This window comes from Ixodes scapularis, unplaced genomic scaffold, assembly GCF_016920785.2.
Source record: "Ixodes scapularis isolate PalLabHiFi unplaced genomic scaffold, ASM1692078v2 PGA_scaffold7__128_contigs__length_106722199, whole genome shotgun sequence".
Lineage (NCBI taxonomy): Eukaryota > Metazoa > Arthropoda > Arachnida > Ixodida > Ixodidae > Ixodes > Ixodes scapularis.
The window spans coordinates 76,619,602-76,643,327 of NW_024609882.1; the positions used below are offsets into that span (position 1 = coordinate 76,619,602).

General features: G+C 47.6%; 1 protein-coding gene across 1 annotated transcript in view; it reads right to left on the minus strand.

Annotated features, from left to right (window-relative positions):
* The window catches only part of LOC121045678, a 67,287-nt gene that overhangs the window by 32,391 nt on the left and 11,170 nt on the right, over window positions 1-23,726 (minus strand). The gene's annotated exons all lie outside the window — the stretch shown is intronic.

Here is a 23,726-nt window from a genome sequence, read left to right on the forward strand (position 1 = left end):
GAAACGTGGTTGAACGCGCAACTTCTAGATGGCGCCAGTATCGAGGTGTGAAAAGGCCCGCGTTATCCGCTGCGTGAAATAGATCCCGAAATGTGCCGTGTTCTCCCGGCGGAGGAAGTTTCTCCCTCCCTCGCGCGCGCTTGGTATGTACGCGCGGTGGCCGAGTCAACACCTCTTAGAGAAGAAGGCCAGAGCGCTCTGAGAGGTTACGTCACAATGGCGGAGGAAGGAAGTCCATGGCGCAACTACGTGAGAATACGCTATCGACGTGAAAACAATGTCCCTTGACAAGCGGCGCGGTGGTGTTCGTTCATGCGCGTTTATGCGACATTAATATACGTTTTAAAGGCGCAGTCTTGTACAATTTATTATATATATAATATAAACGTATTATATAACGCGCTACCAAGGTTGAGAGTACCAAAATTATATTTATGAGTATTCCCGTAACCGCGGGACTACGTGCAGTTCCGCAGCACCCCACACTTTTCGAAAGGACCGGCTGCGATGCTGCTGATGCCACATGGCTCCGATTCTGGTAAATTTACGTTGTGTGTGAGCTGCTGACTGTCTGAAAAGGAACGCTGAGACATCTCAGAAGGGAAGCAAACCGAAAAGAAATCCAGTCGTCGTCGCTGGGAGCGCACACCAGCAAGAGATGGGTCGACAACGTTAAGCCTTTCGTCGCCGCTGCTCTCGTGTGTGGTACTTTTGAGACTTGTTTCCCGTCGTATTTCTGTCATCACCGTAGTCTCGGGTAGTTTTTTTTGTGTTCGCTTGATACTACGGCATTTACGTGCATTCGTGAAACAAGTCCTGCTACGGTTTGAGTGACGTGTGACAACTAGCCAACGAAGGCTCTGGTCGACTAATCGATAGACCTCTCTCTCGACAAAGAGAGGCTTCTTGGAGTTCGTGTTCAAATGTGTTCGTCACGGATATTGTGGGACGTATGGATACGATCTACAGGTGAGAAACAACTTATTTTCGGGCTTTCTTGTTCATGTAGGACGCAAGTAAGATGCTGCAATCGTTTTTTTTTTTTTGATCGCATGATAAATTGCAATTTTGTTCCTTGTCATTATTCGTATGCAGTTGCGTCGACATTTGTGAATATGCGCGCTAATCTAGTTTTCACTGGAAGAGGAAAACCAAGTTTGTGTGATTATTGAATGTGAGTTGTTTGTGGTTCTGTGTTTATTTATACTAAAGTTATTTTATTGCCTTTTCCGCGTTTATACTAGAATCTTAACTGTATGAAGGTGATAGTATTATTATATACAAAATAAGTTATGTTTTGTTCTAAGGCAGCTCGAGCCCATAGGGAGAAGTAAATTAGTAGACTAAGTACCCTATTGAAAAAACCAGCTTAAGCTGGTCCCAGCTTCAAGCTGGGTTATTGCCCCAGCATGCCCAGCTTGGCATGCTGGTCATGCTGGTTGATCTGGTCATACTGGTCATGATGGTTGATCTGGTCCCAGCTTCAAGCTGGGTTATTGCCCCAGCATGCCCAGTTTGGCATGCTGGTCATGCTGTTAAACTGGTCATGCTGGTGAACTTCCCAACCAGTTTAACCTGTTTAAATTAATACACAGAATAAAAAAGCCAAGCTCGTCAGAAAAGCCAACTCGGCATCCAATTTATTATTTTCGTACTTGCGGCAGCCTCACATGAACTCAAATGCTACACATCCTCGGCGCTGACACAGTACTAACCGACGCACAGATTCTCGGTGCAAATTGTCTACAATGTTAATAAAACCAGATTGCTTATCTCTCAACACGAAAAAAATACTAGACACAGGCCAAAAACAGGCAATAGCAGACGAAAATACTACACGGACGAGAGAAGCGAACCTGGGTCCCGCCAGCGATGGGGGCGAAGCGGCAACTTGCGTGGTCGGCAGAGGCGAGGAAATCCGTGTGGCTTGGATGGCATTGGCGATACTCCTCGGCACCGCCGTCATTCTTGGGCACACACACGTTCGAAGACACGAAGCGACGCCGCAGTCGGGACGTCTGACATCTTCCCGCACTGAACGGACTGCCGCTCGCTGTCTTCTCAAAACCCGCTTCGCTTGCACCGTCGTTCAACTAGTCTCCAAACAACGCGCACACAGCCGTCCCTTCGATCTGCCCTCTGCCCAAGCTATCCAAACGCGTCTTCGATTCTCCGTTTCTACCACTCTCTCTCTCTCTCTCTCTTTTCTCGCACACAAAGGTAGCTTGCAGCGCGCCTGACGCGCCCGGTGGTCTACCAAAAACGAGAGGACAAAGAACAGGACGTGGCCTCGTTCCAGCAGCCGACCTTGTCGCGCGCGCTCCCAGCAATGCCAGTTCGGCTATCTCTAGCCGACCTTGGCGTGCGCGCTCCCAGCATGACCAGCTTGACCACCACGATTATTATTTCGACCAGATTCACCAGCTTGTCTCCCAGCATGACCAGCTCGTCTCCCAGCTTGACCACATTGGCTCCATGGAAAACCAGTTTGACCAGTTAAGACCAGACTGGCTCCCAGCTACACCAGATTGAATCTAAAACCAGATTCGAGTGAGACCATGCTGGTTTTTACTTAGACCAGACTGACCAGCTTAAATTCCAGCTTGCCCAGCTTAAACCAGCTTGATTGCCAGCTAAACCAGTTTAATTACCACATTGACCAGTTTGACCACCTTGATTACCAGCTTGACCACCTTAATTACCAGCTTGACCAGTTTGATTTTCATGCTGGTTTTTCCAATAGGGTAGTAAGTTTAGTACCCCTGCCACAGGGAAGCGTTAATATATTTTCATTCAGTGATATAGGATTTAATCAGCTCGCGGTCTTGAGTGATTATACGAGCGCCGCAAGCGGAATTGTCGACCATATATAATGTCATTCGATCGAAATTACATTAATTTTGCCATGTGGCCGGGGTATGATGCAAGAATTCAGTGACTGCACGCGATAACGTCGCTTACATGATCGTGAGAAACGCTTGTCTTGCCTTGTCCGCGTTGACTATGTCTACCTGATTTTTAACTGTTCTGTTTTGCTGTTTCAAAATCACTGCGTGTCTCGCCATTTTGTCAAAGTATTTCTGTATAAAATATGCATTCCTACAACAATAATTGCATGTTTTCGACTTAAAACAATCACGTTTTTCGATAGACGTCTTGTACGCATACCTCGTGCCATTTCGTACCGGTTATTTAGCGGTGTAATATTTTGCTCGTGTAATAAAATGTTTTCTAGACCCGTTGCTATGTGCAGCTTTCATTTTAGCAAGCGACAGACAAAAAGGCCGTGCGAAGATTCCTTGGACTTTGCGCCTACTATCGTCGCTTCGTTCGGGATTTCGCACGGATTTCCGCACCGCTCACAAACCTCACGAAGGACGCCGAGAGGTTCGAATGGGCCGAGGAACAGCAGCAGGCATTCGACGAGCTGAAGCGACGACTCCAGACGCCTCCGGTTCTTGGACATTTCGATCAGGATGCGGACACCGAGATTCACACTGACGCAAGTAACGCAGGACTTGGCGCGGTACTAGTTCAAGTACAAGAAGGCACCGAACGAGTCATCGCCTACGCAAGTCGGACACTGTCCAAGGCAGAGAGAAATTACTCCACGACTGAGAAAGAATGCCTTGCGGTCGTCTGGGCAATCACGAAGTTTCGTCCGTACTTGTACGGAAGCCCGTTCCGCGTAGTCACGGACCACCACTCGCTCTGCTGGCTTGCAAACCTCAAGGACCCGTCAGGACGCCTCGCTCGATGGAGCCTCCGGCTACAAGAGTTCAACATGACTGTGGTTTACAAGTCAGGACACAAGCACAGCGACGCTGACTGCCTGTCCAGGGCCCCTGTCGAAACACCTTCCGGCAGCAGCGACGACGATGATGACGAGTGCTTTCTAGGGGCAGTGAACACCGATGACATGGCACGACGTCAAAGAGACGATCCGGAGCTGCGAGCCTTAATCGAGCACCTGGAAGGGCGCGGCGGTACCGTACCCCGTGTTTTCTCACGAGCCGTGCCGACCTTCACCATTCGGCAAGGTGTACTCTACAAAGAGAACTTCGGGAACAATAACTCGCCGTGGCTGCTGGTAATACCGACCGACCTTCGAGGGGAGATCTTTCAAGCATGTCACGACGACCCGACGTCCGGACACCTTGGATACAGCCGGACACTGGCCCGTATTCGTGAAAAGTATTACTGGCCCAAGCTCCCCAAGACCGTCCACCTGTACACACGATCATGCCACGAGTGCCAGCGACGCAAGAAACCTCCGACGAGGCCGGCCGGACTCCTGCAGCCTATTTCTCCTCCAACTGCACCCTTCCAGCAGATCGGAATGGATCTACTTGGTCCTTTTCCGCCTTCGACGTCAGGGAACCGCTGGATCATCGTCGCCACCGATTATCCCACGCGGTACGCCGAAACGAAAGCTCTTCCTTCGGGGACTGCTGTGGAAGTTGCCAAGTTTTTCATTGAGTCCATCGTCCTCCGGCACGGCGCTCCAGAAGTTCTGATTACAGATCGCGGATCATCGTTCATGGCACAACTGACCCAAGAAATCCTCCGACTCAGTCACACCAGCCATCGTCGTACAACTGCGTACCACCCGCAGACCAACGGGCTGACGGAGCGACTCAACAAGACAATCGCCGATATGATCTCTATGTACGTCGACGTAGAGCACAAGACTTGGGACGAGGTGCTGCCCTACGTCACGTTCGCCTACAATACGGCGGTTCAAGAGACCACTGGATTCACCCCTTTCCAGCTGGTACATGGTCGGAAGGTAACGACCATGCTGGACGCCATGCTGCCCCATGAGCCATCTGACAACGAGAGCGACGACGCCCAGGCGGTTGCTCAACGCGCCGAAGAAGTTCGCCAGCTCGCCCGACTCCTGATTCAAGACCAGCAACGCGTCGACGCCGGCCGCTACAACCTTCGTCGCAGGGACGTCCACTTCCAGCCCGGAGATAGGGTGTGGGTATGGACGCCCATCCGTCGCCGCGGCCTCAGTGAGAAATTGCTGAAACGATACTTTGGACCCTACAAAGTGCTTCGTCGCCTCGGTGATCTTAACTACGAAGTCCTCCCCGACGGAACGCGCCCATCTGCAAGACGTCAGCCGCGACCCGAGGTGGTGCACGTCGTCCGGCTGAAGCCGTATTACGAACGATAGAACTTTCCACTCTCGTCGACGGGTGAACTGTGAACTGCAGCTCGCGATTCTGCTGCCTTTTTGTTTTGGATTTGTTTTTGTTTGTTGTTTTTCGTTTTGTGCTGCATCGGGACGATGCACTTTTTAAAGGGCGGGATAATGCCGCGCGCAGGGTCACGGACTTGTAGAAAGTTCTCGTTCACTCTTGCTGCGGACATAACTATCGTTCATCCCTGTTTTTGTTGTTCTAGAAAGTGCTTGTTCAGTCTCGCCCCAGCGCTCGATTCTGCTGACACGCCGACTTCGACGCCCGCGACGCTCTGCCTTCTTCTGTTTCCTTCTTTATTTTTGGCACAAGTTCGCCACATTAAACGTTTATTTATTTCTGTTTATTTCTTGTTTATTGGTCACGACTAACCACCCGTGACAATATGACACGCGTATGTGACTAAAAACGCGTTGCGACGGTTGATCTACGCGCGTTGCATTCGCTTCGACGCGCGCCCCCGATGGCCTTCCTTTGCGACGTCACGAGAAGAGCACTACGGCCTTGTCTTCTAGGTGGTGTTGGCCGAGTCCGGCCTCTGCGCTGTGTGATGCAGTGGGTGGCGCTCGTTTCTGTTCGGAGGTAGGAATAAAAATGCCGGTCCCCTTTTTTACGACGCTCGTTTCTATAGCTTGTTTTTCTTTTTTTATCTCAAGTGACCTACAGTACCGCCTGTTCGAAATCGTCCTTTGCGGTGAGCGATTGAGAGTCAGGTTGGGTCAGCACTACACGTTCAATGGAGACCTCGGGCGGCAATGTAAATATGCATTGCTCCCCAAAGTGTGTCCAAGGTGCGCAATGACAATTGGAAAGGGTATTGAAGGCGCGCGACCGTCGGTTGGTAAAATACGTGCGTTAGATTCACTTATTCAGTCTAATCATTTTTGCCAACGTCTTTCATCTGTTTCGACAAATGACATGGTCGAGTCTATTGATAACCTTAGCTAGATTGGACTTACGGAGTGTCCGGGCTTTAAATAAATTTGCTTCGTTTATGTGAATGAATAACTGTTTTCTCTTTTCCGTGCTCGGTGCTATGCAAAAATCGCTGAGATGTTATGGTAGCTCAGTGTGGCGGCGTTTTGCACGCTGACTCGCTATTGCATTCGCTGTGCACAATATGTGTTCAGATGGAATGTGCCAAATCGTATTTCCGATTGATATGATAGTGAAGAAAGGCAAAAAACACAGGCGAGCTGGTGAATGGTATCCATAATAAACCTGAGACGAAGGAAAAATAAAAAAACGGACAGTACAACGAAGTCTCTACAGACTTCGTTGTACTGTCCGTTTTTTTTTATTTTTCCTTCGTCTCAGGTTTATTATGGATACGATATGATAGATTTAGTTTGCTACAGTGTTAATTATATTTTCCTGATTTAAACTGGTTCGTCCCTGATCTGAGCCTAAGTTCAAATGCGAAGGCGCAGACAGACTTAGCGTCGTAACAGCCGTAATGCGCAGAAATAAATTAGTACCATGAAAGAAAAACAGAAGGATACGAGATGGCTCAGTGTTATAGAAGTAATGAGTGTGCAAAGGATGCCATCATACGTGTTTTTTTTTTTTTTGTTCTTTTTTAAACTCTCCGCATCGCTGGGAAACGCTCAAGGTACCAGCGAAGACAGCGAGCTGGCGTGAAATTTCCATCGAGCGGAAAACGAGTGTCATTTTTATTTCATCATGCGCTTTCATTTTGATATGGCTCAAAATGGGCGCGAAATAGTAACAGGTAAGGCAACAAAATTTAGATGTTAGGTCTGGAGCACCGCCATACTCAGCCGTGTTTTGGGCATCTCTCGCGAGTCAATACGTCAAAGGCATTGCGCGTCGAACTGTACGTGAGAGTTATCCATTTCAGCGAAACCTTGATTTCGCAAAACTATTGTGGCTCGAGTCGTGGCTTCCAGTACTTGGAAGCCACGAGCGAGAAATAAATGACAGTTGAGTTTGAAGGACAATCGCGACGTGGAAACCCATAAAAGAGAGTTCCAATAAGACGAGAGCTTCCCCTTCTCTTCAAGTGCGTGGGTTACGCTTTCAATCCTGCACCTGTGGTAACACTGCAGGCTCCTAAAATCGCTTTGAAAACGTTCCTGATCGCAACAACTTTTTTTTTTTTTTTTGTCGAGGCGCTATTTTCTTTTTTTTTCTTTTTGTCTACCTTGATACCCCACAGCGCAAAAACTACCATAAACTAAAAATAAAAATAAAAAAAATAGTGGGCATACAACGACAACGCACCCACTGGGACCCGAGTCAAGGCAAGAACAACTAACTACTAAAAGGGGAAAAAAATCATGTTCGCATACACAGACAGAACGCCTGCATCGAAAGAAATGAATCATGCGCTTGTTCTGCCAGCCTCGTTGTGCGTCTGTCAAAAGCCACAAAGGAGGAAGACAATCAGCGCCTACACCACTCCCCTCCCCCCCCCCCCCCCCCCCCTAAAAAGAAGAAAAGAAAGGTTTCTTGGGCGCGCGCGCGGTCGCCCAAGCGATGACCTTGGAAGGGTATGCGATTGTAGCGCGTTTGTCCCCCGGTTGTGCCCCCGTCTCAAATGCCACGGTCCGTTTCTCCCAAGTGCCTGTTGTTGTGTCTTGGAAGTGGGACACCAGCCGAGTAGTAACAACAACTTGGTTTTATTGACAGCCAGCCGTAAGACCGCGCATACCGCTGGTCCTAAAACACTCTCCCGTGTCAAAAGCCGTGCTGTGCTTATATCAGCAAAGAGGACGAGAGGGAAGGGGGGCGGCGCCCTAGCTTAGACACGTGGCGATGACATAGCTGATTGCTATCGGAATACAAACACTACATTCCCCCTTCCCTAGATGATGCTTTAAATACACAAGTTAACACTTAGAACTAGAACGGTTTTGCTTTTAAACAGAGATAATTGGAAAAGTTAACAGTCCAGGACACAAAACCACAAGGTGCGTAGGCACAGTCACTGCGTTGGTGTGTACCGATCTGGGGGACGTCTTTCCCTTGTTGGGTACCGAGATCGCGTGGAGGTTCCGCTGCTCCTGTCACCTGGCGAAGGCCCTGCGTCGTGATCTGGGTCCTCAGAACCGGGTGGTTCTGGGTCGCCTCTTGTGGAAAACTCTCTTGTGTCGTCAGCAGCTATGGCCGGTGCTTGATCATGGAGTTGCCCGGCGCACGGTTCAGTACCGGTCGCCGATTCCGACGGTTGCCAGGGAGCCTCACTACGGTCGCAGTGATTGTGGTTGGCAGACGTTGTCTCTCGGTCCGCCTCCCTTGGACGTATGTGGTCTTGATGCCTCTTCCATTCCATGACCCCACGTGGTGTAGTCACCTGTAACACGTAAGAGACTGGTCCCGTGCGTGATGTCACCATCGCCTCCAGCCACCTTGGACCTTCTCTGGAGTTTTTCACAAACACTCTGTCACCAATGGCGAAGAATCTCCGAAGTTCTTTTCGACCGCGTGTCTGTTGGAACTGTTTTTGTTCTACCACTGAACGAGCACTGGGCTTCAGTAAATCCAGACGGGTTCTAAGGGGTCGCCCCATCAAAAGTGAAGCCGGAGAGTGCTGGGTAGTTGCATGTGGCGTATTCCGGTAAGCTAGAAGAAAACTGGCCAGTCTCTCTTCAATTGATCGGCCTTTGACGTCCTTGCGAAGGGCTTCTTTCACTGTTCTGACGAATCTCTCAGCCAACCCGTTGCTTGATGGCTGATAAGGAGCGGATCGCACATGTTTTACCCTGTTCATTTTGAGGAATGACTGAAATTCTTTACTGCAGAACTGCGGCCCGTTATCTGACACGACTACCTCTGGCAATCCAAAACGGCTGAAGAGGTCACGCAGCTTACCAATGGTGGCTTCTGCCGAGGTCGAGGGCATCAGGAACACCTCGGGCCACTTTGAATGGGCGTCTACCGCCACCAAAAAATTGCGTTGAAGAAACGGGCCAGCAAAGTCCAGGTGGAGCCGGGCCCATGGCCTTGTAGGCCAAGCCCACGGATGAAGGGGAGCTTGGGTAGGCAGCGCCCGTTGCTGCTGGCAGGCCGCACACGTTTGCACGGTGTTCTCCAGGTCGGCGTCAATTCCTGGCCACCACACGTAGCTGCGGGCCACTTCCTTCATCCGCACCACGCCGGGATGTCCTTCGTGCAGCTCGTCCAGGATTGTCTTCTGTAAACGCCACACCCTTAGGGCGCACGCACTCTCCTGTGTACGTACGCAGCAACACCGTAGCCGGCCGTAACTTTATCTGCGGAAAACACGACCGAAAAACTTGATGCGACATCACAGACACTGCTGATCCCGTGTCCAGTTCCATTTTAAGCGGCACTCCCTGAACACACATCGTAAAGCATATGGGTCCATGACGGGGTTTCTCGAGCGTTGCCTGAAGCAGTGGCTCGACGTCCTCCTCGGTCTCGAACACGGCGAAGTTTTGTCTCCGGGCGTCTTTTCGCTGTGTGTCTTGACCTTGCGCTCTCGAAGGTTGGAAACTAGACGTCGGTTGTGAGTGGCACACTTTCTGAATATGCCCAACTTGGTGGCATCTAAAACAGGTTGCTGTTCGGAATCGGCAAGCACGGTTACGATGACGCAAGCCGCATCGCGTGCACGGTGAACCGTCCCGTGCCCGGCCTCCTTCCGCAGAAAACTTCTGGAAATCCTCCTTGACTGCCCTGCTAGGCCGGCACTCTGTTACGTTCTTAGTAGCTGCCTCTACTGATAATGCGATCTCTACCGCCTTTTTGAAAGTCAGAGACACGTCCTCAACAAAAAGCCTCTTTTGAATGTCAGTCCTGGCCAGCCCACATACAAATCTGTCTCTCAGAGTTTCTTCGAGGTTCGCTCCGAAGTTGCATGTTTCTGCCGATTGCTTAAGGCCCGCCACGAACTCCGCAATACTCTCCGTTTCTTGTTGTGTTTTTCGGTGAAACTTTGCTCTTTCCGCGATAACTGATGGTCTGGGCGAAATATGCTCTCGTAATGCTCTCTGCAGATCCGACAACGGCTGACTAGCCGGCGTGCTCGGGGCGGTCAAACTTTTCAATAACTTGTATGTCTTCGGACCCACAATACTCAGGAAGGCATCTACTTTGTTGGCGTCCGAGATCTTATTTACTCGTAGGAATGCATTAATCCTTTCTTCGTACGTTTCCCAATCTGACTGAGATTCATCGAAAGGTTCTACTTGCCCAATCGTGGCCATCCTGGATGCTTCCGAGTGTGGTCCTTCTTGGACGCCTGGTTGATTCTCCGTCTTAACGGTCCCCGTCGAAGTGCTCATCAGTCTGCGTCATCCCATCTTCGTCGCCAAGAAGTTGTTGTGTCTTGGAAGTGGGACACCAGCCGAGTAGTAACAACAACTTGGTTTTATTGACAGCCAGCCGTAAGACCGCGCATACCGCTGGTCCTAAAACACTCTCCCGTGTCAAAAGCCGTGCTGTGCTTATATCAGCAAAGAGGACGAGAGGGAAGGGGGGCGGCGCCCTAGCTTAGACACGTGGCGATGACATAGCTGATTGCTATCGGAATACAAACACTACACCTGTCTTATCTTCCCGAGTATCAACTCCGCAGCGATTCTGAATCATTCCGATGCTTTCCAACGTTGCAGAACTGTTAGACGAATATTTGCACAGAAGTATACACTGTTCGCAGATCTATCAACGGCGCTAAAATTCAAAGCGCCGTGTTGGATTCGAGAACTCGTGTAGGTTTAGCTCATTGTTGGAACATTCTTATTCGCTCGATGAACTCCACAAAACGTGTAAATATTAGAATGAACTTTCCAGAGAACGATAGTTGTTGTCGGGGTTCCAGGCGACCGGACAGGTCGCAATTATTGGCTGATTAAAAATTTTATTTCATAATCACAATCGTATCATCAAGGGCACGCCATTTCCTCATCACTTCTTCTACGAAAAGAGTTGCTGTATTCGTAGCACACACAGACGGAAACGGTTGAGACTGTGCCCAAATAATATCTTCTTTTGGCAGGTACTGCGCAGCGATTACACACAATGCCTCTAACATAAACATGCTGCTCCACATGTCTATTCACAAGATGCAATACATCGTTCTCCCAACTTTGTTGAAATGGGCATGAAAGCGCGTAACCGTCACTTTTTTGAAGTTCTACTTAGAGGTGAAGTGTTTACCGTAAAAAGTCGTTAATTATTTATTTTTTTCCGTTTCACTACAAAGCTTGATTCACTTAAATTTTTGTTTTTATATCGTCTCTACAGCGCTTTTACGTCGGTACTTTTGTGTTAGAGGACATCACATAATGTGCAAAAAAAAAAAAAAAAAAAACCGGTAGGATCGTTGCTGCATAGCCTTTTTTTTGTGGACATCAAGAAAAAAAAAAAGATAGTAGTTGTCTTCACTTCGCACTGCATGTTTTAGCACGGAAGTTCCTATTTGGTTATGATGTCTTTATTTTCTTAAAAATTGTATACAGTAATTTAAATTACAGAATTACAAAAACGTCGAAATTGCATAATTGCTTTTCGTTGGGACGCCATGACGACAGCGACACTAGTGTTCGCTCGTGGTTTTCGCCAGCATTTCTGTTGCACTTCGGGACCACTTTTGATGTATGGCCAGCATAAGACGCTAAACACACCAGTCGGAGACGCGCTGCAAGTGCCATAGTACTGCTCCTAAAAGTAGCTGTCACGTGCTTTGCTCCGCGACTGTGATTCTCTCACAGCAGCTCTGACTGAGGGTTGCCAAATTACGGTGAAACGGAGTATAGAAAAAACAGACTGGAAACGAGCTGCCAGCATACGATAGTCAAACTCCAACAAAAAGGATTAGTTTCTTCCCAAGCTGGACGGCATTTACCGGGCATCTTTAGAGCTGCGAAGCTCAAAATCACGTGTACTCATATGACTTTTTTTTTCTCGCGTGTTTGTGATTTTTATGATGTTCTGCAAGCAAGAAAAAAATATATATGGTGAAGTCACTCCGAGGGGGTACCGATAACTGCGAGCCACGAACATGAAGGATTCGCTAACTTCCGTCAGGAGTGTGAACGGTAAATCGTCACGCAAACATATTCTCACAAGCTGCAAATATTTATTTGGCTTAGCAAGTAGAATACTAGTATACTAACGACATCTGATTATTGTACAGAAGATACCATTTCTCGGTTCTTCAAAACCATTTCTCTTGTCTGAACGGTCGCGCTACGGGCCGCGGCTAGCCGTGCCCTCGATAGACTACGGAGCTGCGTTGTGTCGTCTGCTACTGTACCGCCAACAGGAGAGCGATAGCTCTGTGTGCTCCACAGATGCGTGTTGCGGTATAACTATGTACGTCTGTCCTAGAGGAAGACAAAAAGATAGGCTCCGTGACCCCCTCCTAAGCTGACAAAAACAAACAGAAGTATAGTCGTTTGGACTGAAAGGTTTACAAAATAGTGACCAGACATTGGAAAAGCATATGTCACAGAACTTGGTTTATGAAATGGCATCATTGTTTCGAGCAAGAAATCACCTGCTCACCACTGGGACGATGAAATCGTCACTATTTATTGCGTCAGGTATATTTGCGCTCATGAAGAAAAATCTGAACACATCCTTCTCCCAAAGTCCTATGTGGAATGATAAACACTTTTTTAAACATCTATGCACAAATAACTCTTTTTTCTACACTTGTATATACACGTTAACTAAACGACGTCAAACCGCATTTCTGATTAGATCTTGATGTCTACACCAACTACATTCATATTTTTAGGGCTTTATATTGAACGATAATTTCAACTATAGTTAATGGAACACGATGGCTCTATCTCAACAGAAACCTCAACGTGCGAAGCTTCCACAGACGGTCGCTTGCGAGTATTCTCAATGTGAGACTTCAGAAGCTTTCGGTTGCCATTGGGAGCTTGCTTTCGACTACAGCACTGCACGGGCCCGGAAAGCGCGGAGCGCGCTGCTGTGGGGAGAGGTTGACTTACAAGATGACGTGCTACGTGGTCACGTAAGATGGCGTCATTTCGTGCAGCGTGATCACGTAAGATGACGTCATTTCGTGTAACGAGATCATGTAAGATGACGTGTTTGTGTCACGTGATCACGTAAGATGACGTCAGTTCGTAGGAACTGACGTCATCTTACGACAACGCCAACATTAGTGCCGTCCGGAACCATTGACCTTAGAAACGCGCCTCTTCGCTTGAAGAGCTGATATGCGTTGATTGTTATTTGTTTCTTTTGCCTACTACAGACCATTCAAAAACTCGCCTTCTGGGTGCCACCAACTTCGTCTACTGGGCTGTGAAGCGCGTTCGTGCGTGCGCAATACCTCTCTAGGCCGAAAGATTGTACACTGAGTATGCGTTCACAGCTCAATGACTTAGGCATTTTTCGTCAGGATAGATGCTCTCACGAGAAGAGCGTAATGGATATGTGAATAGAATTGGAAATTTGAAATGTTCTTGTCCAATCGCATTTTTCTTTGGTTATCAACGCTTTTTAGCGTCATCACAAGACGTTCAACCCATAATACACTGGTGATTAAAAAATAAGCACCGAAAAACATGCACCGATTTTCGCTCAAAAATAAACACCGGAAAAAACATACCGTAATCATTACCCATGTCACCTTTTTGGGTGATATGTGAATTTCCAGAAGAACAGCGAGTTATCACCCTCCCCTAGGAATACCCTGACTACAGAGCAGGCGACCCGTTTTTCCCCGCGTTAGATTGCGGTGACCACGAACCGTACGGAGGTCACAGGACGTCCGTGAAAAATAAAAAGGAGGAAAACAACGATCTACTCTGTGCACGCTTCATCCCCGATTTCCACGACCCCAAGGCCGAAGGACGTTTGTGTGAAGGATAACAATAAAATAAAACTTTGCGTCAAAAAAAAAAAAAACCCGTTTTTAAAAGAAAAAAAAAAGTAGAAACAAGCACAACGCGTTGACGGACCGCGAGGTTGTAGAACACCTCGCGGTCCGCTTGCCACAGGATGGTTGTCTTCGACCCATAGCTCCAAGGTGAATTTGCCACTTGCGAAAACACGGAGACCTACCCAGCGAGAACCAGGAAAGGAAGACACGCACACTGACGCCTCGGCGTGCAGAATGAAACAGGATACGGGCGCGGAATACGGCCGCGGAAGAACACCTCGCACAGTGCCGATGCGGCCGATCTCTGAACGGACGATTTCGCATTTCGTGGACAGCGAGCGCCACCGCACGGGAGAGAGAGGTACCTTAAAAACGACGAAAACAAGCACCGACACCTTGGTTCTTTATATTTGCTGTAGTTACGGAACAAATCGACTTACATGAATAATTTGAATATTATTCGATTCCGTAATAAATTTAGAAGACATTAAGCGCAATACGTCTTATGTTTGAATTTAGATAATTTTGTAAATTCGCTCCGAACGCAAGAGTGCCGAATTAGCCGATTTTGACCATTTTCATGATTTTTTTAAAGAATATAATTAAATTTATGATGAAACATTTGTTGCGCTTAGTGTCTCGATAATGACTCAATGTCTTTAAAGCCGAAATTTTCAAGAAGATCCGCGCAGCCGTTATTATGTGAGAATTTTTTTTAATTTGGTGAAAAACCTCATGTATTCTCTATGGGGCTCTGAGGTGCGCCCCCTCTTAAAGGGGCCCTGCAAGGACTTTTTTACTTGTTTTTAATTTGCACCGAACCCGAGCGCACTGAACGTAGTAACTTAGTGAAACTTTTCTTTTCTCGGATATCGCTTTATTTTAAAAGTTATAGAAAAATTAAAATTACAAAAACAAGCAAAAAATAACCCCTTCATGACGTCATTGGTTGCTTGAGTGGCCGTGAACTAGAGGAGGGGTAGTGAGCTCAGTAAGCGCTCACGGCTGCCGTACTCCGTGTCGACGGCTCGAGAGGGCGCCACTAAAGCATGTTCTGGATACGCTCTATGATGCGGGCAGCCAGGGCGGCTCGCACTGCATTTGCTGCGCAATTAAACACTAATTCGGGATGACGCTTCATTGGCCATAAACGACAGCAAACACGGGTAAAGATCAGTTCAAATCGGGAGCCACTTCGCGTTGCCATACCGCGAAACGGCCAAACCGTAAGCAAAACCTGCTCCGGAGGCCTTCGGAACGCTCGGAGCCGGTCGGATCCTCGACCGCAGCGCCGCCGTGTACATCCGGGATCTTTCTACGCTTGCCGCTCGTCGGTAAGTGATCACAGTACCCCTTTTTAGTATGCGCCGCCTTTTCCGCCGCTTGGTGGCGGGTATCTCGACGGTTCATTTCTTGTTTCCGTACTTTATAAACTGCATTTGTTTCTTTTCTGATCAAAAATACTGAACAAAAACGACTTTTATAAATAATTGAAACGGTTCGCGCCTCTTATATTTTGTATTTCGACTAAAAAGAAGCTTTCAGCGACTCTCATATGTCATGTACAATAAAAACCTTGTCGAGCATAAATACCTTGTCAGCGTTCCTTTAAGACCGCCGTCCTCGCTTCAAACAGCAGAGCGCTGCCTCTTGAATTATAAAATAAACCTTCCTTCTTTATTTCTTGCTTTTGTGACCTATAAATAGGGTTCTTTGTTTTCCGGTTATATGTTTAAAAATCGCTGAGAATCGGACTGAAAATCGCTGAGAATCGGGTCTTTTTGAAGCCATTAGGAAATCGGGTTTTCTCGGGTCTTATTTATGAAGGGCAAGCGCCTGAAGTGTGTTATTTACCAGGGTATTGGACCGAACCCGAACCGAAAACCGGAACAAACCGTTATCTTCGCGTGAACCGGAGTTGACCCGGAATTAAATAATTTTTCTCGCTCCGGAGTGGAACCGATATGTTTTCCATGCGGTTATCGGTACATACGCGAAGTCAGGTTGTGTGAAAAGTGCGTGGCAAAAAATGCACTAACCTGAAAAGTAAACCAAAGAAATTAAAGAAAAAAATGTTTTCGTGCAAACCAAAGTTGAACCGGACCGGAATAACTATTTTTTCGTTCCTGGACAAAACTGACCAATTCTTTTTGCTGTGTTTCGTTCATGTGGGAAGTCAGAAAGCGCAAAGGATTGGTAGCGGAAAGGTCTGTAACGTTCCAGTATCAGGTTTTCACATAACGGTCGTCTTCATAATAGATAGAGGTCGTCTCGAGAACTCAAACGAAATGAGCACAGTAATTATAAATTCTCCGGGATTTCTGGCCCACATTCGTCCCAACCATTTTTTGGGGACTGGAAATGGCTTATCAAAGAAAATATAACACTAGGACATACCCAATTCGGATGTCAGCAAAAGTGATGTTTGGTGTCGAAACGGTCAGTTGGGCTAGTTGGTTTTTCATCACGGACTAAACACAAAAAAAAAAGGACACAGAGAGGTATAGGCAACACGCCTAGTGTTGTCTATACCTCTCTTTGTCCTTTTTTTTTGGGGGGGGGGGGGAGCATTAAGTTTGGTCTTTGTTTGGTGTTTCTTGTCTTCAATTTTGTAGAGCTCTCTGCAATTTACTTTAAACGCCTTGATTTCATTGTACAACTGATCGGATAAGAAAGCGATATGAAGGCCCATGAATATTTTAGAACTTGCACTAGTTGCCATACTCTGGCGCATCTAATCTGCTCTCAAAATAATTCAGCGGGTTTAATAATCTGTCCGAAATTAAAGTCTAGCACCGGGAAGGGAAAGGGAAGATTTAATGAATAGTTACAGATACAGAAAATAGCAAAACAGCGTTCATCTCTGGTAGGAGAGACCGCAAGGACCAAGACGTTTTTTCCTCATATAAACAAACATCAAGGCGAACAGCTCTTCTGAGCGTTGCTAGACAACGAGCCGCGGCTTTCAAGGGACGCTAACGTGTTACAGTTTTGAGAGGAGAGAAGGGAACGCCGTCCAGAACTCTATCCATTGGCGCAAGTAGCCCTGGGAGTGCCTGCAACCCAGGTCAGCGTGCAGCGAGCCTTTTCTGCACTGAAGTTCACTCTATCGTCTCAGAGGTGCCATCTTTCCCCGGATATGCATTCTTCGGTCAGCTGCCTGACACAGAACTGCACTTTCCACCACGTCCCGAGGTGCCTCAGCACTAGCTCCTTCGTTCCACACAGTAATGCGAGCCTTTGCTTTCTATATGTAGCACTCTTACAAAATATGCATAGTTTATCTTTTGCTGTCGTAAATTGTTTTTGTAGCATATAAGTACAAACCGGTTCGAACCGGTTTGAACCGTTATTTTCTCACTCCGGAGTTGAACCGGAGCGGAACCATTTTCCCTGAACCGGAACGAAAACTGGAACGAAAAACATTTCGGTTCGAAACCCTGTTATTTACACGAACAAAAGTAAACAAAGTATACGATAAAGCAATGGTGCTCGAGATTACAGTATATTTCCGCCTTCTGACTCATTCTGTAGCGAATATATGCAGAAGTAACGCAAATCGAAGAAGTCTCTTACCACCCAACAAGTGACTGAGGAAGCAGTTCTGAAACAAATCCAGAATTGTTCTTATTTTCTATAAATTCAGCTGATTTCAAGACCGGTATATGGGGTAAAATCGGTTTTAACCCGATTTTCATAAAAACGGTTTGGGGTGTAAAAATCTGGTAACATCGGGTTTTACCCAAAAACGAAGAACCCTACCTATAAATCATTAAAGCTGACTTCCTTTGCATTTTCTTCTCCCAAATCTATCTCTCTGCCTCCCTAACTGCCTTTTCATTGAACGCGTTTGTTCCTGCCCATTGCTCTTCGGCAGGAATTTTATCCTAAGCTTTCGTGTCCGTCTCGTCCACCTCGTGTTCAGACTCCTCATATACAGATATTCATAAATTTTATGCACCCACCGCTTGTCCCCTATGTCGGTTAGTCTGTGGTCAAAATTTATTTTACTCACTGCCTCTCTGCTTCTAAACGATGACCACCCCATATCACCCTGCACTCTCTCGTTTGGAGTGTTCCCATGTGCTCCTAAAGCTATCCTGTCAACGCTGTCAAATTTCACCTCTTCGGAACTCATGCACAAGACTGCATTACCAAAGGTCAATCCTGGTACTATTGCTCTTTTCCATACTTCTTCCCTCACTTCTTATCTATTAAAAGTTCCATAACGCCCTTTGCTTCATAATGACTGAATTCCTTTTAGAAGGAATTCAGTCATTAGTTCGGTCATTAGAGGTATTTGTTTACTTCATTGATGCACACTCCCAGATATTTGTACTTGTCTTTTGTCTACCATATCTATCTCTATGTCTTGCGTCTTTAAAGGATCTCCCTTGGTGTCGTTAAAAAAACATAATTTAAGATTCTATTCAGCTGGATTTCAACCCGAGAGCGTCCCCTTCCGGACCGTAGATTCCAATCAATTTTGCAACTCTCCTCAGTTATCTGCTAAGAGTACAATATAATCGGCACACATCAAGCCTGGAAATTTCTGCCTCCCTCTTTTCCCTCTCTCTATGTACAATATATCGAAACCCAATTCACTTTTCTCTAGTCTTTAAACTATTCTTCTCCCCGCAGGGGTGCTTGGTGAGTGGCGTCACCACACAACCCAGCCATGGGGGCCGCCATAACCTCACGCAGGGGGCACCTACTTTAGTAGGTGCTTGATAAGTGGCGTCACTACGAACCCTGAGCCATGTGGGTTCGCCCATCCACGCGTGGTTGTGTGTGGCTTAACACGTGTCTGAGAAAAGGGGATCCTGGTGGTTGAGCTGAGCCCGGGGTACGTTTGCGCCCTTCGGGGCCCCCCGGATAAGGCAATATACCGCTTCGTCCCCTGCTTTTCGTAGACGGGTGTCCTGGCTTGGCCCGACCAGGACGATTCAATGAGTCGCATCTTCTGCTCTCTTCTTTCTTTAACTTTTTTTCCACTTCTTTCTCTTTTTTTTTCTACACTCTCTTCTTTCCTTTTTCACCTTATGCAGTAAAGGCCAATCCCGGGTGGAAACAGGTCCTGTCCCTGCAACCACAGTCGTCCGGAGACCTCCTTGTGGAGATCAGCACAAAGCAGCAGAGTGATGCCCTCTTGGGTCTCAACTCTGTGCCAGACTATAAAGACAGTGTTACCCCTCACCGCAAACTGAACACCGTCCAAGGAGTTATTTCCGAGGACGACCTACTAGAAACATCTGACGCAGAGCTGGTGGAGGGCCTCTCTAGCCAAGGAGTTGTCGCTGCATGACGAATCACTATTCGTCGTGATGGCGCAGAACGCAAGACGGAGCACATTGTCCTAACCTTTGACAGTACCACTTTCCCTGCAACTTTGAAGACAGGCTCCCTCCAGTGCCGAATCCGATCATACGTGCCGAATGCTCTAAGGTGCTTCGAGTGCCAACGCTTCGGCCATAGGCCGCGGAGCTGCCGGGGGGCCAACACATGCTCTAAGTGTCCACGCAAAGAACATGTTTCCGACATCTGTGACGATAAGCCAAAATGTGCCAACTGCGAAGGTAGCCACCCATCGCACTCGCATTCTTGCCCTTTCTGGAAACAAGAGAAGAAAAAATACTGACGCTGAAAGCCAAAGAAAACATCGTACCCTAAAAAAGAAACTTTTTTCATTCGTATTGAAGGGTGGATATGCCGAGGCCATGCACAGGGGACCTGTACGGCCAGTGACGGCATTGACGGGAACCCAGACGTCACCGGATGATCTGTGGGTCTCGTCCAAGTCCCCTCCTAAACCCACGGAACGGTGCTAGTGGCATTGGGTCCCAAGCCCAGGGTGGATACTGGCTCGCCAGCATCCACTCCAGAGCAGGGGATGGCACACCCTGCATCTTTCCCTCAGCCTCAGGGTAGGGGCCTGCCAACCCACGCCCCTGGTCCGAGGAGGCTTGGCGAGCATTCAAGGCAGTCGACCCCCAAGGGTTTGCCGTCGGCGACGCCTGAAGAGCCCATGGACGACAGTGGGTTCAGGTCCGCCGAGGAGGCTCGACTATCAAGATCGGAGTCCTCTCTCTCTGCCCCAGTGACTCCAGTGGGAGGCAGACAGATATGTCAAAAAAAGAAAAAGTCTCCACGTGTAAAGATTGATTTTAAACCATAGTGACGTCTTCTTCTAATTCCGTTACGTTTTTAAATTTATTATTAATATTAATATTTTGTTTAACTTCACGCTGCTACGAATAAACACCTGGGTGTCAATTGGCTTTTAAAGACTCTCTTTTTCCCTCCGTCCTGTACACACACTTCTTGGAACTGTCGTGTCCTTATTCGTAATGTTGATGATGTAAACATGTTCCTTGATGAGCTTCGTCTCGTGGCACTTTGTTTACAGGCAACTCGTCTTAATGACAATCACACACATGTCTTACATCGTCACTCAGTTTTTAGGAACTTTCCCCATATCTTTCCGGTGGTGTTGCAGTAGTAGCGCAGCGTGGGGTGGTGTGTGCTCCAGTTCATCTTCAAACACCACTTGAGGCAGTGGCAGTTCGTGTGCTCTTTGATCGCCTGATCACCCTTGTATCGCTTTATCTTCCACCTAACAGTCCACTGCATCTCCATAAACTCCAAGGTCTCGTAGATCAACTGCCCAAACCTTTTTAATCTTAGGTGATTTTAATGCCCACCACTCCTTGTGGGGAAGCTCTCGTCAAGATTTCTGCCGTGGAGTTATTGAACGGCTTTTATCATCGTCCGGACTCTGCCTTTGGATAAGAGAGAACTAGCTTTTTTATATCTGCTCATAACACATTCACTTTAATAGATCTTTCCATATCATCACCATCTTTACTTCCATTGATATTTCCAAATCATCACCATTTTTACTTCTATGCTTTTCATGGAAGGTTTCAAAAAAGCCTTTCGGAAGCGATCACTTCCCCATAATTTTAGGAAGTGTTATACCTCTTCCCTCGATTTCGACCCTCCTTCCTAGGTGGAAGTTGGAGAAGGCCGACTGGGCTCTGTTTGGTTCACAAGCTGTGTTTTATCCCTTTAAATTTACTAGTATGTCTGCAGAGGAGGCAACAATTTATGTCACTGAATATTTAATCAATGCCGCTGCATCGTCTATCCCACCGACCTCTGGTAAACGTCCCAGGAGATGCAAACCCTGGTGGAGCGATGAGTGCACAGCCACGCGAAAGAAACGGAATAGGGTTTGCGGAATTTTCCGCCTATATCCGACTGCTCTTAACCTTATTGAATTCAAGAAGAGCAGATCCAAGATTTTATGGAAGAGGAAACAAGTAAAAAGACATCGTGGGTTAATTTTTGTTCTTTTATCTTTAAATACCTTTGTTCCGTTGAAAGAAGTGTGGGACCGCCTGCAGAAAGTTCGAGGAGATTAAAAATCTTTTCGAGCTCCTCTTTTTTCCTCCCCCTCAGTATCGCTCAAGAATCAAGCAAATGTTCTTTGTGAACATTTTCAGCTCTTTAGTAGTTCCTCTAATTTCAGTGCAAAGTGTAACACATTCCAGCCTACTGCTGAAAAACAGTCAATCTCGATGTTAGGATCCGTCAGTGTTTCATACAACAACTCATTCACTATACGCGAACTCAAAGTAGCACTTGCTACAGAAAAATGCAGGCTGCACCAGACCCAGACAAGATTCATTACGAAATGCTTAGGCACCTGTCCCCTGAAACACTTTGCCATTTGCTGGCGTTTTCTAATCACTTATGGAAATAAGCTGCCTACCCTCAGTGCTGCAAATGTGCTCATGTTACACCTCTATTGAAACATGGCAACGATCCCTCCATCACCACAAGCTACCGCCTTATTGCACTGACTAGTTGCCTGGGGAAGGCATAAAAGGCTCATAAACTGGTGTCTTCTTTATTTTTCGAAGGCTGAGAAGCTTTAATGCGAAAGCATTAACTGTCCCATGGAGCGAACCGTCGTTATCAGCTTTGAAGACCCCGCGCCAAAAGGCACCTAAATTCTCCCTGAGTGAAGCCGATTTCTGATGGATAGGCTCACATTGGCTGGCGCTCGTCAACAAGAAACAAGGCTCTCATTGGCTCTCGTGTGGCCTAGTTCCAAAAATTTCCACCAGAGAAGCCCTCTCCATGGCGACTCAGTGCACAGAGCGGCCCGGCAGCCGGTAAGAGGGAGCGCAGAGCCCGCTCGGGCAAACCCTGGAGAGGTTGTACGGCCGAGCTCATCGCGGGGAGGCCACTTCACGAGAGCGAGCGCTGAACCGTCGGCCGCTACCTCGGCAGTACCGAAACGTGACCGTCCACGCCACTACGACGCAGACGAAGTGAGGGCGCGGAAGAACGTTCATGCATGCACAAGAAGTGCTTAGGTGTCCTCGGACTTTTAATGCGAAAGCATTAACTGTCCCATGGAGCGAGCCGACGCCATCAGCTATGAAGCCGCGCCAAACGGCAGCTAAATTCCCCTATCCGAATGGAGCGAAGTGAAGCCGCGATGTGAAGCCTCCCAGTTTTGAAGCTGCGCAAAACGGCAACTAAAAGAAGCCGAAATCTGATGGATAGGGCCGCCACGCGTCAGTTACAAGGAGCGCCACCCCATGGCGCTACGTGCCCGCGCTGGGAAAAGGAAGCGATTGCTAATGTCAGCGCGGCGCGGCCACTTCAAGAGAGCGCGGTTTGATTATGACGTAATCAAAGTCAAATGGTACAGGCGACGACGTCAGAAAAACGCGTCACGTCTTAACATACAGGCGCGCGTGATGAATCCATTGCATGCGTACGTCTATTTTGGCGGCAATATACAAAGTCTTTCGACAACACCTCTTGGCTTCCAAACGCTTCTTTTTTTCACCCAAGGTATACGGAAACGCTACGTTTCCCAACAGGGATGTAACCAAGACCATCGACTTGGTTAGCATGACGGACGCGAAAGAAGTCATTTCCGCCTGTTAAAAGAAGCGTGCACGCAACGCAGATAAGTCGTGGCAGTATAGAACTACTCCATCTGCGTCGCAGGGGCATGGATCGATAGTTGTGGTGGGCCATGTGGGCAGTCCGCGTGTGCAGGAACCAGATTTGTATAAAGTGAAACGTCTGCGCGTGCGCCGCGGCGTGACGTCGGATCCGCCATTACCTTCCTATTACACGGCGCAATGAATGTCACCATTTGTCCGAGGCACAAAATCGTCTCCTTTAGAACTCCTGCAAAGTTTACAGCATGGATCGTTTAATCGATTTATTATACCTAAATGAATTGTCTCTTCGGTGGAGAAATTGATCACTATTGTGAGGAATGAACCTATATACCTTCTGCGAGTGAACTCTTTTGTGCTACGTTTTCAAGGCTCGCGTAGGTCTTACGCTGCTCGAATGCTCTCGAAGCTTCTTCAAACGGGAATTCATTTGCGAATGAGACACGAGACGAAGTGTAGCTTCCACAGTGCGAGGCTGCTGCGTTGTGGAAGTTACGCTATCCCTGCCAACATAGCCCGAAATAGTTGACACCGACTGTAGCTCAGCCGCGTGCCTGACCTGAACAATGCTAGAACTCGCAAGGAGTGTCGGATCTGCGTACGAGTTGTAAAATGTGGTTCAAAGACTTCCAGAGCGTTTAATTCGTAACGTCTTCACACGCATCCCTCTTAAATGTGTAC